Source organism: Malaclemys terrapin, chromosome 10, assembly GCF_027887155.1.
Source record: "Malaclemys terrapin pileata isolate rMalTer1 chromosome 10, rMalTer1.hap1, whole genome shotgun sequence".
Classification (NCBI taxonomy): Eukaryota; Metazoa; Chordata; order Testudines; family Emydidae; genus Malaclemys; species Malaclemys terrapin.
The window spans coordinates 70876436-70894569 of NC_071514.1; positions in this window are offsets into that span (position 1 = coordinate 70876436).

Below are 18134 nucleotides of genomic sequence, written 5' to 3' on the forward strand. Positions count from 1 at the left end.
CATCTGATCTTATCTGAAGATCTGGGGTGTATGAATTCAGACTTCTGGTGGAGCCCCAAATCTCAATTTAATATGAGTTACTCTGTTCCAATGACTATTTTGATTAGATTTCTATGGATGTCTCTTCACCTTCACTGGCCACCAACCGGAATATGTTGTCTGATACAATGCACTATATCTCCCTAAATAAATGTAGTATCTCTGACGTTGTTAGATGGTTACCACTGCTAATCTTTTGAGGGGTTTTTTAGGGTGATGACTGTGTTTATCTGAACATATCTGAGGCAGACTCACAGGTTTGTCCACTGTAATATAATATATATCCATAGCAGCCTTTAGAGATGTAATGTTTGAGGTAGGTTGTGTTAAATTCATAAATGTCAGGAAACTCATTTCAGAGAACTGTGTGCCAGATTGTAAAATCTTTGGGATAGGGACTACGCAGGGGTTGGTGCATTTTTAAAAAACGTTATCCACAAACAGAAACCTCAATTTTCAGAATCATCCTACATGAATATACCGTAAAGGCAAAATTCGTTCCTTCAGTCAAAATTCGGTGATTAATGGCGACAACGGCTGGGAATAAGGTGCATATTGAATACTGATACAAGCAGAGTGCTGGCCTGAATATTCATAAAGGCCAGGGTTTATAGAGAGTAGTAGGGGACTGGCCTCAGAATATGATAAGTGGAAATAATTGTGCTGTAGATGGGGAAGAGGATAGATACTGAAGGAGTCAAAATTATGACACTCCAGTTGCTTCTCAGCGTGTCTGGTATGAAGGTCCCTAGTAAAGAGCCATTGCTTATCCCCAATAACAGACAGTGATATCCAAGATCATACAGCTGTCAGTACTGTTATTCAAAATCCAGGGTTTTCCTACATGCATCAGATTCAAGCTTCGTCCTCCTCCTGAAAGTCCTTCACAACGCTGTCTGTTCTGATCTGTTGTAGCATTGCCCTCAGACCTGCCCTGCCCATGATACTAGCCTTGAATGAATCCTATTTCCATTAGGAAACATAGGTGCATAAAATCAAATTTACTGTCCCACTTCCGCCAACAGATATACAGTACGGATGATTTACACTAGTTGTTGTTGCCGTTGTTGATGTCTGTCTGACTAATTCTATTAAAGAGTGTTTAACATTTTGACTCCCCTTTCTGAAAATGTCCAGCTGAGAATATTAATAGAGGAGTAGGCATAATTTTTTGTTAGCTATAATTAAAGCTGCTGACTGATGAGATTTAACATTGGGAGCTTTTTTATATTCTCCCTAATGCTATAAAACGTTACTTAATGCATCCAATAGATTGTCATATAGGGTATCAGAACCATTATTAAGCAGTTTCCGAGCCCACACTGGTCAGCAGAAAATAAATGCTCTCAGCATCTATTTCTAGATAGTGCACTGACAGTTTCATTTAGGAGAGAGGCGGATTAGGTTTTGCTAATTAAAGGAGGGGGATTAGAGAAACCAAGCACCAGGAGAGGTAGAAAGTAATGTTTTTGGGTGGGGAACTGCAAGGGGCAGATTTAAAGAAAAGAGAGAATGAAAGCTGGATTTTAAAAAAAGAAATGGGAACCTACATTTCTTTTCTCTTCCTGTTTTACTTCTGCCCTACAGCATAATCTACTGGACACTGCTGCCCCATCTTGGTACCAAAAGGCAAATAATGAAAATGCCAAATGCAAACTATAGATGGGCATGATTCCTCGCCCCTGCTGCTTTGCACCTTGTGTAATCATTTATTCTCCTGGAATGTATGTGCACAGTGCTCCCAAATCCAAACTCTCTGCTTGCTCACTCATGCCAGGAGCAGTGTTGAACACTCCCTTTGAGCTGGTGTGAATGGCCAGGTGCAAGGCAATGGGGCATCAAGCCCTACGTATCTAGTTAGGATGGTATGATCCAGACTTCAAGGTGAATTTTAGCTTGGCTGGTTGCCTCCATTTCTGAGGTTGACTGATCTTTCCTGCTTAGTTTCTCTTTTCTTTGCAAATATTCTATTGGGTACAAGGCTGAACATCCTTTAGAAGTTTGTTTCATTGCATCCAGGTAACCATGTTTTCACAAGAGATGCAACCATTCGTGGGAACGAAGCTGTCGCCTAGGCGTATTTTCTTGTTACAAACTGTACTATTTGAAACGTGAAAGGATTTGGTGAGCTTATCCAAGGAACAGCATAGCATCCCCATCCACTACTGCAACATGTCCAGAGCTTTTCACAATGTGGCAATGAAGAGTTCCTAGGATGCCATGAATTGATCAGCTTCTAAGTGGAGCATCTGAGTCACGAATTGCCAGTTAAGCTAACCTCATCAGGATGTTACACAGCATGCATGTTCTAATAATCCAGGGTTAAAAAGCAAGAATTAATGGTCTGTCAAGGCTATTGGATCAGAACTATCCAATCTTTCACTTAGGCTCTTTGATGCAGTGTGATAGATAGTTCAGCCGGCACCTTGATCTGCCCAGAAACAATCTGTGCCACTGAAAGCCCATCAAGATCTCTTAATAAGCAAATGTTCTGTGTTCTCCTCCTCAGAGATGTATTACAGGAGCTCTCCCATTTTTTCTTCGCTTTTGAATAGTGTCTGTTCCCACAGTAGGAGGATGAGAAACAATCCTATGATCACAAGATGTCTAATACTTCAGATTAGAGCCTTCGGGCATAGAGTCTAATCTTGAATGATCCAGGTATAGTTGACATGAAAACTAGGCTGTAAGTCTTGAGGAATCCAGTTCAGGGAGAGAGCGAGCACCTATTTCAGTTTTATTTCTTGTAGTTCCCAGAATGATCCTTTTTCCTTTCACTAGGTTAGACATTTGGACAATTGTGCTAGCTGATTGCCAACTAGCTAGCTATCTGCCCCTGTATTATCCCTCTACTGTTATGGCATCTTTCCTCTGATTTTCTTGATCATATTCTTCATAACACATTGCAACTAGGGAGGGATTTTCAGAAATGCTTCGTTTTAGCCTAAGCTCTGCTCCCATTGAAATCAGTGGGAGTTTTACCATTGCCGCAAGCTAGTTAATTTACCAAGGAAATATTCTAGCTGCAGGCTATTATTGATACTACCGGGGTTTGATTCTGGCAAAGATGACAACTCCCCTCCCCAAACCTCTATACATTTTTCTGTGATGACTCTGGGCCAGATTTTTAGCTGGTGTAACTTGGCATAGACATGTATACTTCAGTAGAGGTGTGCCATTTTTTTTACCATCGAATGTTCTGGCCAATTTCCTTAGCCCTCTGGAGCAACCCAGTGTGCCACACAACCGCTGTACCAAAGGCTTTCAGAGAATGAATGCTGGGTAACAGCCTGGCAAGCCCTTCCTTCTGCTGAGAGAGTTTTGTCAGGGACTCTGAATCAAGCTTCTGTCAGTGCCCCTGTGGATATGGAGGATTAATTCTCCATGCCAGTTCCCATTGCATAGCCTGGGGCCATGAACTGGGCTCACCCACAGGTAGATGAGGGGAAGTGAGTGACTCAGGACTAGTAATAGAGTCTGAGAGTCCCTTACTCCAAAGTCACCAGTTCCAATCCAGTGCAAGTCAGTCTCAATGTAAAGTTGTTAGCATCTGACAATTGCTCAGCAATCAGTGTTTAAAGGGCGAGAGGGTTAAGTCAGACAGATGGACAGTGGGGAGACTTGGCAGCAGAGAGCCTGAAGACTGAATGGGCCATGGAAATTCTATTACCCTCTCACTGCTGGGGTTGGTCCCTCCAGGTCAGAGGCACATGGATGAGGTGGGCTGAAGGAAGCTTGTACTACAGCTGCCTGCACTGTACCTGTCCTATGGACACATGGGGGTCTTCTGCCTCCAGAACAGTCCAGCCAGTCCCCTTCACAATTAAATACTGGTCCGTTTCTTCATGTATTACCTTCTAGCAGCCACTAAGCTGCCCCTTTTTTTTAGCTATTTCTCTCTTTATTAACGACAGGTCCTGAGTGGCAGAGCTCAGATCCAAGTAGCCCCAGAGCTCAGGCATGGGATTCTGGTCTGAGCCCATCTCTGCTATTGACCTGGTTATTTCAGTGTGAAGAATAAAGGACACTGTCTCTCCCCACTTCTAGCCCCCTCCCACTCCTGCCTCCAGCTGCTGTCTAATGTGGATGCAGTGTATTTGAGACCCGCTCCTTCCTGTGGGGTCTATTTTCATCAAAGTCTAGCTCTGTCTGCCTCAGCTCTTTGAATTCCACATCGCAGCTTTACAGCATGGTTAACACAGATTACCAGGTATTTAAAGTGGTTTTGGTGGCAGTGGAGTTGCTGTTCGTTTATGCTCGGACAGGAGCCGTGTTTATACCACCTGGCCCCTGGAAGCAGCTTGCATTGCCAAAATGAACAGTGTAAAGATATCTTGCAGCTCTGACAGCCTCCTGCCCCCAAATGCTGCAGCAAACTCCCCTGCTAGCTCTGCCTCTTTCTCTATTCACTTTGTGGAGCTGAATCACAAAGGCAACAGGAAAGCGGCGCCCTCTGTGAAAGTGGCCCACAAGGCCAGGCCACCTGAGGTGTCTAAGTGCAGTTGATAAGGGGCCTAACCTTTAGATAGCAGGGTAGAGCTTTATTAAAACAGCTGGAGCTGTTCTGACAGCTGACTCCCCTGGGCACTGGAGACAGATGAAACCAATATGTGCTGCTAATTGCAGATGCTCATCTTGCAGCAAGAACCAATATCTTTTAAGGGATCAAGCCACCCCACTGCCTTCAACAATGGGCAGAGCATTGCAGGCCACCAGCAGCACAGAGACACAATTAACCAGAATGTTTATGGCTTCATATTCTCCTTGCTGAGCAGACAGAGTCAGACAGCCATTGATTCTAGTGGGTAGATTGTGGTTTGCTTTTTGTTGTAGAAAAGAGGAGTTTGTGACATTCTCCGGGGTTCAGTCTGGAATGTTGGACAGCTGTGTCCCCTCGGTTCTCCAGCCTGGGGTGCCTTTACACTGCTTTGCTGTGAGAGCAACCACTCCTGGCCTGCTCACACACAGCCTCCAGCATGTGAATTATCCCCAGCTATACTGCAAGAGTGCTTCAGCCAGCCAGCCACCCTTGAATTATACTGCAGTGACACCAGCAAATTCCCAGTCCCAGGCTTCCCCCCAGAAATGTGCTTGTTGTCTTACTGGCTGGACCCCTTCCCTAGTCCAATGCTCCTTTCCTTGTCCTTCAGGCATTGTGGATCTCTTGGGCAGAGAGAAAGGGAGGAGAGAGGTGATTTGGGGTCTCTGATCCTCATTTTTTATATCTCTTTCTCCTCTTTGAGAATCATCTCCTGCTGGGGTTTGAGAAACAGCAGGTCTGGGGAGATGGGAACTTCCAGCTATTCCATTGCCAAGATGTAAATTCCTCACTCACACTCTTCTTTCTAACAAAGCATGGCCGCTTAACTAGGTGATAGTCCATTTGAATATATTAACACCTGGTTGAGGTCTCAGTTTGCCTTTTGTCTCTGAGGAACTGGTTTGTATCTGCTTTTCTAAACTTGGAACATGTCTTATACAGTAGAATTTCATAACTTTACATACAATGTTGCCAGACGTATTTTACCAGGACAATAATGTTCAGCAGATTATGATGTTTCAAATGATACCTCACAAGGCATACGTTTGTATAAAACTTATCATAGTCTTGTAAAAAGGGTGAACATACAGGTACAGACTGTCACAGAGTTCAAGGCTCTTCTTCAGCAGGACTGAATGCTCTCACATTAGGATCACTGGAAAAAGGGACCTCCCCGACCCTCCTGTAACAATTATGCCAGCAAGACACTCAGATCCATGAATCAGTGATGCTGGTGAAACATAGGAGAACTTTAGGAGGAGTTTGATTTCTCTATGTCATGGAGGATGGTGTTCTAAACAGGGCTTGTTATGTTGTTGTATGTAGCCTGATGGGCTGGGGAAGAGAGAATTGAGAGCCCCAAAACTCCATGAAGAATTAATGGAAGCTACGTGTGGCTCTTCACTTGTATTCTCTGGTGGGTTTATTTGGCTTGGACTGAACATGGCAAATGCTGAAATTTAAAAACTCATCCTTCTTCCCTAGAAGAGTCTCTTCCCACTAAATCATCCTTCTTTAATAGAAACCCCATTCCTCTAATTAATTAGGAAGGAACTAGATCATCACTTCTATATATTCTTCATACTACTTGCCTTCTAACTAACAGCGTTGTCTTTGGGTTTGTGCCAACTTCAATTTAAGCCCTTTAGAGGACTCTCTAATCTGCACAACATGGAGCAGCCAATTATTTCTCTTGCTAAACATTAAATATCCATTGAACATACAATTCTTTTGTTCATGAAGCTTCTAAAATGACAACAAAATATGGGGAAAAATTGAATATGTTGATAAAACCTCAGGATCCTAGGAATACACTCATGAGAACAGTTAGACCAGATGGATGTATAGTGTCCAGATCACAGGTTATAAATAGAGATTGGTCCTGGATTGTACTCCTCCATCTGATCAGGTCAGACGCTATGTGTTATTCCCATGCTGCAGTGGGAAGCAGAGTCTTGGTGACTTGCCCAGAGGAGGTACTGTCAGAGCCGGAAGTTGCTAACTCTGCTCCCTGTGATCAGACCGTGCTCCTCAAGAGATATTCATAGCCATCATCCTAGGCAGAACTGCCAGCAAGAGCTGCCTAACGTTTGCTGTTATAACTCTTTGGCTTTAAGTAGCCTGTAACTTTGCCAAACGTTAACTATTCAGCTGATAATTTCCATGCTCAGCCTGTCTCAGGCTGAATTGTTTTAGAAAGCGTGAGTGAAAAGTATACTAATCCTATTACATGGAGGAAAAAGAACTAGGGATTATAGTAAAATCAAGGAAGGTCCCATAGTGAACATGGGTCAGCTGAGCGCATGGAATGTTTTTTAGCTATGGAAAATGCCACTGTTATAGTTCCAAATGAGCTAGTGTTTAAAAATCGTTATTCTTCTAGCTGAAGAAGCATGTTTTGACTTTCTTGCACCCAAACATAACCAGGCTCCTCGTTATATGTCACTATGTAGCAATTCATATTATACTATATTAATTGCCGTGGTGCGGGCATGTGCCAGAACAAGATGTTGCCTGGGAGGCAGGTGCACATTAAAGGATGGAAGGCGCATAGAGGAAAGAGCAGCATGAAACCAGAGCACTGACCTACGTAAAGATAGTTTGAAATCATACATGTCTGTATTTACAGCCTTTCTTTCACTCATGGGTGAGACACAATGATCTTGCAGATAGAACAGCACGCGCCAATATTGGGACCCGAGACCATTTCTTCAAGTAAAGGCTTGTTAAATTTAATGACTTCCTTATCCCACCAGAACAACCAATACATGGTCCAGACCTTCCTAAATTGCTTTTCCTTCCTAGATGTAATGGGAAGTAAAGCAAAAAAAAAAAAAAAAAAGTCAATCCCAATTATTGCAATTTGATAACTTTATCTCTTATCTAAAAAAAAAAATCACAAAAACTGTGATGCTAAAGAAAAAGTCTCTGACTTATCTACCTGTCTGCAGACTATGTCTGCTAGAACATGCTTGTTTAATTCTACCACAGGACCATGACTTTCCACCTTAGGACAGTGTCCGTCAATGCTTTTTATTAAAGGAGATCTATAACTCTAGTTACTTTGACAGCCAACGAAGTCCAAAGCAATATGGTCTCCCCAAGGCAATACGTAAAACTTAAAGTGAACAAACAGGATAAGGATAGTTAGTTCCCTGTCCTAGTGCTTTGTGCTAAATGAAGGATCGACAATATGAACTAGAACAATGAGTCTAAATAGTGAAAGGCAATCAAGAAAGGGTATTGTCAAGGAGGTGTGTGTGGCGGGAACCCGGGGGGGGGGAGGGGGAAGGGGGAGATGCTGAAGAGGTTAAAATGTCAAGTATATTGTTATCTCAAGGATTTCGCATTTGCATTGGGCCTTTGTTATCAACATAGGTGGTTGCTGACTTGTAATACAAACTAGAGGTCAGTGTCTTGAGTGACTAGGAGCTTCTTAAGTCAGGCAGGGAGGCTCAATAGCGAGATACATAACTATAAGCTTCCCTGTTGCATCTGCACTGCATGAATATTGCCACAATACCCCAAATCCCATCCCCGTAGTGAAGTCATTCTTGACAGTTCAGAAGACAATAATTAACAAGGTGACTTTAATAGTAGATTTCAGAAATAGATCATTTGAAAATGCTTTTAAGATCCTAAAAAGACTTACGTCATGTTTGGGCATTGGGTGGAAGATGGGACCCTGTGTGGAAAGGGGAAATGGAAAGTGCAATGCAGGATGGTTGTTATCTAGCTGTTACTGATTCTCTTAAGTGTTTAAAGGTTTGTAGAGATCCGGGCTTTTCATTTGATTAGAACATTGGACACGTTGTTAACCACGGAAATGAGAACCCCATGATGCTTTTAAATAAACAATGCATGCAATGTAATGTTTGCGGTTTGTAAGCTCTACGAGTTTTGTTACTGTCTTTAGAGCATGGAGATGTGATTTATAGATCAGCATTCAATGCTGCTTTTAACTCACCATGGGCCTTGAGATGATGAAATCTGTGTGTACCTCAAGCATGAGGACTGATATAATTGGGGACGAACTGCTCTACTGGCCTTCTGACTTTATAAAAACTCTGCATAAGTAGCACTATGGAAAAAGCCAGGAAAAGCAAGGCTTCTAATACAAGGGGTCCCTGTGAATCTAGTTACTTGCATTTTCATAAAGATCTGCTTGTGTGTGCGCATATGTGTGTGTGTGTGTGTGTGTGTGAGAGAGAGAGAGTGAGTGAGTAAAAACACACATGAACCTCATCTGGACAGCAGTCTGCTTCTTATGCATAATAAAGACAATTAAGATGTGTCTATTCTACACATGGCAGATTAATTTTTCTAATATAATTTGTGAAATGAAGATGTCTGTATTTTACTTGTGCATGCCATCCATGTCATTTTATGTGGTGTATTGGTTATATGTATGTACTATACATATCTGATCAGTACATCTTGTATGTAATAAAGGATAAGAAAACTGTACAAAAAGACTGATTAAATAACCCTGTCACAAAGAAGCTAATGTAAAACTTTGAGGTACAGCCTGCTCTCCACTGAATAGATCCCCTTTGCAGCAAGGCAAACTCCCCACACATGATATGTGACAGACAGGGCTCCTGACCGCCTGCTTACAAACAACTCTGTCTGGCTACAAACGCGGGCTAGCTTGTCAACAGTGAAGTCCATTGGCACAGGCAAGAGGCTCCAGTGATGTGATAAGAGCAAGGGAGATGCACTGAGTTTTGTGTGTGAGAGTGAGGTTGTGGGATTTAGACTAAATCATGGCAGAAGTCTAGCTAGATCCACTTGCAATTTCTGTCCTCCTCAATGAGAGTTGGAATCCAGGTGCTTTTGAGGAGGGCAGTATCAGGCCATGTTTCTGTCCTGGAAAAAGGTCTCTTTTCTCTTGGTCTTCAGCAGATCTTGTCCCAGAGTCACTGTTGCAAGTGAGGCTGACTTTTCACAAATACCCTTAGGCTCTTCAGGGAGAGACAGGTAGGACTCGCAGGCACGTGATAACCCCCACAGGGCGCGCGCGCGCGCACACACAACAGTATGAAAGGAGGATCTAGGTGATTGATGAAGTTTCCATACATTGGGCTGATTCACATCACTATTCATAGACTTTAAGGCCAGAAGGGACAATCATGAGCTTCTAGTTTGACCTTTGGTATAAAATGCTATCTACTTCACCCAGTGATTCCTGTCTCTAGTCTGACAACCTGTAGTTGAACTGCAGCATCTCTCTTATAGAAAATCTGCTAATTTTGATTTCAAGGCTCCAGATGGTGGAGTATTTGCCACATCCTGTGGTAAGCCTTCCCAATAGTTAATTACCCCCATTGTTAAAAATTTGCATCTTCTTTCCAGTTTGAACTTGGCTGTTCTACTTTTGATGTCCCTGGTTCATTTCCCCACCAATAGCACATTTTTTCTCACAAACCAAAGAGTATGCTGTAGATGGGTTGGATACCAAGTGGATTTATTTCAAGGAATAGTTGTAAAATGAGTAAATCCTCTGAAGTTGGTCGGAAAAGAGAATCTGGCCCTTCCCGTATCACTGCATGGGTTGATAATCATTAGGCAATTACTGCAAAAATACAACCAACCCCAACTTCATCTGCAGTTTTATACTGAATAGCAGAGTTTTTGACCTTGTGCCCCACAATATCTTTTGCCTGTGTTGCTGATATCACTTGGCTGTGTGGTTTGTTTTTTTATAGTAAAAAAATAGACTCAAAGGACAGAACAGGTGAAAATATTCTACCAGCATGTTGAATTTTCCCAGAAGAAGAGCGGGAATAGGTATTGGATGAGCCGTGCTGCCCTTCCTGCAGATGCCAACTGTGAGGGTCAGAGTGGTAGCTCCCCATACTCCCTCCGTGATGGGGCAGGGAGAAGGTGAGGGTGACAGACCCATTTCCACGTGAAACTGGACTTACGCCAGAAACACCCCACACCTAAGCCTCCGAATGAAATCCAGTTTTAGTCACCACCAACTTGGTTCTGGATTTAAGCTAGGAGTTGAGGGGTAAAGTTTTCTATATCCTTTCACCAATCCCTCAGACAAGCTTGCTCTCCCCAGATCCCCACACTCCTCACTTCCAGTGCTCCTGGGAGTAAACAAGGGCAGAGAAATCACATTTACAGCTTGCAATCCTGGTACCAAAACCTTCCACCTTTCCTATTTTTTCTCCTTCTGTTTTCAGCCACTTGCTGCTGCTACTAAAATACAGGCTGTCAAAGCATCTAACAGAGGCAGGAGTGGCATTCATTTATTTCCAGAATTGCTTTACAAGTGTAGTTTGTTTTATTCCCCATGAATGTAAGTTTTATTTGGTAAAGAGGACACGTTAATTACGATTTGGGGTAGGAGAGGCCTAGCAAGGCAATAGCCTGGCCTTTCCTGTGAGTAATAACTAGGTTTGCCTGGTGTCAGGTTTTCGACCGCAACGCCTGGTTGAAAAGAGACCCTAGTGGCTCCAGTCAGCATTGCTGACCGGGCCACTAAAAGTCTGGTCGACGGTACAGTGGGGCTAAGGCAGGCTCCCTGCCTGTCCTGGCTCCGCGCAGCTCCCAGAAGTGGCTGGCATGTCTGGCTCCTAGGTGCAGGGGCGGGAAGGCAGCGCCGTGCGCTGCCCCCATCCAAGTGCTGGCTCCACAGCTCCCATTAGCTAGGAACCGTGGACAATGGGAGCTGCGGGGGCAGTGTCTGCGGGCGCGGGCAGCGGTTAGAGCCCCCTTGCCCCTCCGCCTAGGAGCTGGACATGCTGGCCACTTCTGGGAGCTGCGTGGAGCGGGGACAGGCAGCGAGCCTGCCTTAGGCCCGCTGTGCCATGAACTGGGAGCCACCTGAGGTAAGCACCGCCTGCCCAGAGCACACACCCCAAGCCCCCTCCCGCACCCCAACCCCCTGCCCCGGGTTGGACCCCCTCCTACACCCTAACTCTCTCCCAGAGCCCACACCCCTTCGTACACTCCAACCTCCTGCCCCAGCCTGGAGCCCCCTCCTGCACCCCAACCACCTCATCCCTGGCCTAACTCCAGAGCCTGCACCCCCAGCCGGAGCCCTCATCCTCTCCTGCACCCCAAACCCCTCACCCAGGCCAGAGCTCCCTCACGCATCCTGAACTCCTCATTTATGGCCCTGCTCCGGAGCCCTCACCTCCAGCCGGAGCCTTCACCCTCTCCCTCACCCCTGCCCCAGGTGAAAGTGAGTGAAGGTGGGGGAGAGTGAGTGATAGAGGTAGGGGGGATGGAGTGGGCAGGGCCTCAGAAGGGACAGAGCGGGACGGAGCCTCAGCAAAGGGGAAGGGCAGGGGGCGAGCAAGGGTGTTCGGTTTTGTGGGGTTAGAAAGTTGGCAACCCTAGTAATATCAAGCAGTAAATGACCACACTTGCTATATTCTCTCTGCTGTGCTGGTACAAGACTAGCTATAAGTCTGAGCTCTCCCCATGTTACCTCATTCCCTAGCCTAGATATATCAAATCAATAAGTCTTCTCTCAGGCTAGTTTCCATTGATCTAGTATTTTTTCCATTAGAATTTGTGTTGAATGAGATGAGCCTGGAGAACTTTAAAACTGCCTCTTTAAAACAATGCAGCCAATTTTCCACATTGTGCACAGCCCTGCTTGCAAGAAAGAGGTAGCGTGTAGGAAAGGGACACTCCTGCTGGCCTGTCAGAAAGATGTCTCCTTATCCATGCTACAGCATGAGCTTCAGATGTCTAAGGACACATGTAGAGCTGACGGATTTGCTCAGGACCATGTGCACTGTAGAAGGGGAAGTTTTAACATTGTACTTGAAAACCGCAAAGTACTTCACCTTAGCAATAGCAGGGCAGAGTTTTTCAAGCAACTTGCAGAGGTAGTCAGACAAGTGATTGCAGTAAATCTTTTGTATAATGTAGAAATAAGGAGGCAGACGGCTCCACTAAACCTGAAGCACACACTCATGCATTAAGTTATCATTTTTTTTCTCACTCCTTATCAGATAAAACTCTTCCATCAAACTGTCTGGTCCTGTCTTATTCAATTATATTTGTAATCCAATTTGACCCATGCATTTCATCTTCCTAGAAATCTGATAGAAGTCCACGCAAATTATAAATTGGGAGCCTATGACTGAATAAGCTTCCTGAGCAAAATCAACTAGATTAATTTTCATCCTAAGGTGCTTTTTACAATAAGCTAGAATTTTGGTGTAAACTAGACTGGTTCCCAGATTGAATCTAAGAGTAAAATTGCTGCTGCATTAATAAAGAAAATGCTTCCAGAAAGTTTTTAAAAAGTTCTTTAGTAATAATTAATGGTAGAACATTAAAATCATTTTAATAACCCTTTGCATCTGTTCTGAAGTTTTAATTATATTCAGGAAATGAAAGCTTGATTCAATATTCATTCCAGTATATGTGGACATGCCAGATGGTATATGCATACAAGGTGGGTTTGGGAGTGTAACCCTTTCCATAACTTTTGAAATGAAAAATTCATAGAATGAGTGTTTAATGTCAGAAGGGAACATTATGATCATCTAGTTGGACCACCTTTATAACACAGGCAAGAGAATTTCATCCAGTAATTCCTGCATCAGGCCCATAACTTCTGTTTCAGCCGTAGTATATCTTGTAGAAATACTTGAATACAGAGTGTTGTAATTGGCTTTTAAGATTCAGGTTCTGCAGACATGGTCCAATTCACCAAGGTTTTCAGTATGTACTCTTCCCCTTGGAAAGGGTGAGCATCTGAAGAGAGACCTGAATCAGGAGTTGGCCTCGCCACCTGAAAGTAACTAGGAACAAAACTGAGAGATCCACCAATGGACCCAAACGTGGCCATGGTTTATATAATAACGAAACCGAGAATATTGAATCTATAGCTACCAATCACATTAACTGGTGATGAACAGTAAATAGTGGAGTGAAGTTATTTGAAAGTCACTCTGCATTATCACAAAATGAAGTTCCAGTTAAATTGACAACAGTGGTCACAATCATTGTATCCACATCTGTCCAGTGTATAGCGGAACATATGTGATTCAGATGAGACTGCTGTCATGAACCGATTCATAAGCCATAAAACCTGTGTTCTGCTGTCACAAAGCAACACAAACATCAAGGTGCTGGTTGTGATTGTTATTGCTGAGTACCATAAACTTAGACATATTTCCAAATGGATGGGTAAGATCATGCTCTTAGTAGTCTGGAAGAAAACACCAAACACAAACAAAAAAAATCTATTGCTTTCATTGCCAGAATCAGTCCATATTCCCATGAAGAATATTAGATGTGCTTAAACTGTAGTTGTTTGAACAGTGAGTGGAAATTCTGAAAGTTTTAACACAAATCTTAATGCTCTCTGCATCGTCAGCAGCGATTAATGTGAAACTTGGCAATAGAAACCTAACCAAGAAGCAGCAAAAGTCATTTAACAAAGTTTAACCAAGGAGGAAACAAGCTAAATCTTCAATACAAGCATTAGAAGTTCTGGCACTGAACCCCTTTGAGAAGTGAGAAATACTCTGCTGGTTCCAAAATATGGGCTTGATTTTCAGCATCCTTTGGAATCAGTAGAAATCTTTCCATTGACTTCAGTGGGCACTGAATCAGGCCCTATCTCATGTTATAGTAGTACACATATGTGTAATTGTATTCTCAAATATATCTGCTGTAATTATGAAATCTCTGTACCTTTATTGAAATAAAAACACCTTAGGTAAATATAAGGAATTGAGTCTTTGAGATATCATGCAATTATGCGTGTGAGTAATTTTACTTCTCTGAGTAATGCCCTTATAGTTGATGGGACCATTCATATGTCTTTGCAGGAGCAGTGCCTTGGAGATACACTGCATGGTTATTTTATATAATCCCTGCTTCAACCTACAGGTGCACTCCAAATGCTAAGGTTACATTGGGCCAGTGTGTGGTTAGGAAGAACTGTACATAGTTCAGAAAGCAGCACAGTTGGGAATAACTGAATCCAGCTTTGGAGACTCATCTCCAAAAGCAACATTAAGTAGTTCTGAGCAACAACTCATCTCCATCCCCCCAATTACTGCAAATATTAATTTGAAATTTTAAATGAATTTAGTTTGACTGTGTTCACACCGTTTTGGCATTTCTTCTTTTCATGGTCTGTGAAGGCAGCAAACTGCAAACGATAATTGAAGAATATTAGCAGACAGTGAATTTAGATTTTGTAAATGCAAACATTCATCCCCGAAACGGAATCTCAGTGTTTATGCTTATAGTCAGGGAACAAACATATTGTGTGCCATAAGTGTCAAATCCAAACTAAACAGCACAGATTTGAATCTGCAATGAACTGCTTATAAACAAATTACAGATAAAGAATTAGTCACCAAAAATATTGTGACTGATTTCAAACAACAAGTAAATTCTGGAAAAAAATTATGATCTGCTCAGATAATTTGCAAGCAGAAAAATTAATCTAAATATTATTTAGACTTATTCCCCAAGTTTTATTCTTGAGGAATGTTGTTATCCTAGCCGGTGGTTGGGAATAGTGCAACATTCCATAATTGGAAATATGCAGTGGTGCTGTAGCCATGTTGATCCCAGAATATTATAGAGACAAGGTGGGTGAGGTAATATCTTTTAATGGACCAACTTGTGTTGATACGGGAGAGAAGCTTTTGAGCTTACACAGAGCTCTTCTTAAGGTCTGGCTCTGTGCAAGCTCATAAGCTTGTCTTTCTCACCAACAGAAGTTGGTCCATTAAAAGATATTACCTCATCCACCTTGTCTCTATAATTGGAAATAGACAACTTCAGTTTGTTTGTGTGATCTACCACCAGATGGTTTTGAAAACTGAATACAGATAAATTATAGTTCTTCTGGATCAGAACCTGCTTTCTAATTTATCAGTAAAATCAATAATCAAAGCGCATCATTGTAAAAATCAGAGATAGTTCAGGAGTATCAAGGTAGACATGCTAAACCTTGGGGTCATTCCAACTTTGTCATCTGTGATTTATTTCAGTATGGCACACACAGAACTATGTTAAAAGAACATTCAAGTTGCAAAGGCAATCACTCAGAAGTTAGGAAATGACAGAATTAAATGTTGCCTGTGTATCCATAATTCATCCCCGTGGGTATGTATGTATTATGATACGTTTTTTAATTACATGGTCACAGGCTAAAACAAAATGTAGCCTCAGGCAGACACCTGAAATAAAATTTCAGCATAAACGGTTAAAGTGAGGCAGAGATAAACAGGGTCTTAGAATGGGAAGAATCAAGCAACCTTAATAACAGGCAGTGGCACTTCCAGCCCCACCTATCAATGATTCTTGAATAGCCATTTTCCCATCAGAGGCATATACAGCACTATAGTCTTGTAGCAAGTTGGAAATCAACAGCATTTTCCCAAGATAGGGTCCAACTTTAATTAAGACAAGTAATCTATATTCATATCAATTCAGTGGATCTATTCTTAAGGGTTGCAGGATCTGTCTGTGGCTTAGGAAGAACAGACCAGTCTTTGATGGGGGGCATATATTAATGTAACTTTCCACCTCAAATTTGTTTTCAGCCTCAAGAAATCCAACATCAGGATGTGTCTAATTTCTGTTGCTTGTCTTCTCTGTGGCGCAGAATTAGACAAGGATAACTTTCCTTAGCTGCAGAATGTACTCTACTTTGTTGAAAAAATTTCAGAAAGATTTCCCCCATTGTTAATGCTTTGGGCTCGACTACGATTTTAATTGCATGTATCGATGGAATTATTTCAGGATTATTCCAGTGTAAACGAGAGCAGAATTTGGTTATTAGATTTATAATTGACCATATCTGGCTCTTAGACATCTGTAATGCTTGCTGATGATCCAAACTCTAAAATATTCTACCTAAGATGTCCTAAATTCAGAATGAATCAGAACATCTGAGGGACTAGATTTTCAAAGACACAAAGGGGAGTTAGTTCTCAGACTTCTGTTGTGGTTAAGAGGCTGCACAGATAGTTTTCAACTTCTTTATTAGGAGATATGTGACAGCCTTCTTACCTCATGAACTTTGAGTTCAGTTTATAGCCTCTCTTTGCTTTTTGGAAATCATTAATTATTCTGTGCTGCACTCTGAGACCCCATTTAAAGGTTGGATTGGATGAAACAAATCCTACATAATGTGTCTCAATTGTCAACAAAGAAGTTGAAGAACATTAGTGTTTGTAGAATTGTGCCTTTCCAGTGGCATGCTTGTTACTTGGCAACAGGATCTCTCCAAATGCACTCGAGGGACATTGTTGGCAATAGCCAAAGTGGCTTATAATACCACTTTCCTTGTAACATATCAGCAGTAAGAAAACAATTAATTTATTGACAGAGGGCACTTTTCAAATACTCTTCTTGCTTCTTTATTGCTCATTACAATTTTATTTAACAAGTAGCTCGCTAGATCTTCTGTGGACAGTATATTCATAATGGTTAATTGGATTTCTTTTCAAAGACTGTGTAACTCATGATCTTTGAGTAGCCACTCAGCAGTCAGGAGTCCCAGGACTCAGGTTGCTCTTAGGCCTGGTCTACACTAGGCGTTTATGTCGAAGTTAGCGCCGTTACATCGAATTAACCCTGCACCCGTCCACACCGCGAAGGTATTTAGTTCGATATAGAGGTCTCTTTAATTTGACTTCTGTACTCCTCCCCGACGAGGGGAGTAGCGCTAAATTCGACATGGCCATGTCGAATTAGGCTAGGTGTGGATGGAAATCGACGCTAATAGCTCCGGGAGCTATCCCACAGTGCACCACTCTGTTGACGCTCTGGACAGCAGTACGAGCTCGGATGCTCTGAACAGCCACACAGGAAAAGCCCCGGGAAAATTTGAATTTGAATTCCTTTTCCTGTCTGGCCAGTTTGAATCTCATTTCCTGTCTGGACATTGTGGCGAGCTCAGCAGCACTGGCAATGATGCAGAGCTCTCCAGCAGTGATGGCCGTGCAATCTCAGAATAGAAAGAGGGCCCCAGCATGGACTGATCGGGAAGTCTTGGATCTCATCGCTGTGTGGGGTGATGAGTCCGTGCTTTCCGAGCTGCGCTCCAAGAAACGGAATGCAAAGATCTACGAGAAGATCTCTAAAGACATGTCAGAGAGAGGATACAGCCGGGATGCAACGCAGTGCCGCGTGAAAATCAAGGAGCTGAGACAAGGCTACCAGAAGACCAAAGAGGCAAACGGACGCTCCGGATCCCATCCCCAGACATCCCGTTTCTACGAGGCACTGCATTCCATCCTAGGTGCGGCCGCCACCACTACCCCACCAGTGACCGTGGACTCTGAGGATGGGATATTGTCCACGGCCGGATCCTCGGACATGTTAGCGGACGGGGAAGATGAGGAAGGAGAAGAGGTGGACGAGGCAGTCGACAGCACTCACAACGCTGGTTTCCCCGACAGCCAGGATCTCTTCATCACCCTTACAGAGATCCCCTACCAACCGTCCCCAGCCGTTACCCCGGACACAGAATCTGGGGAAGGATCAGCCAGTAAGTGTTGTAAACATCTAAACATTTATTTTTAACAGAACAGGAATATTAACAATT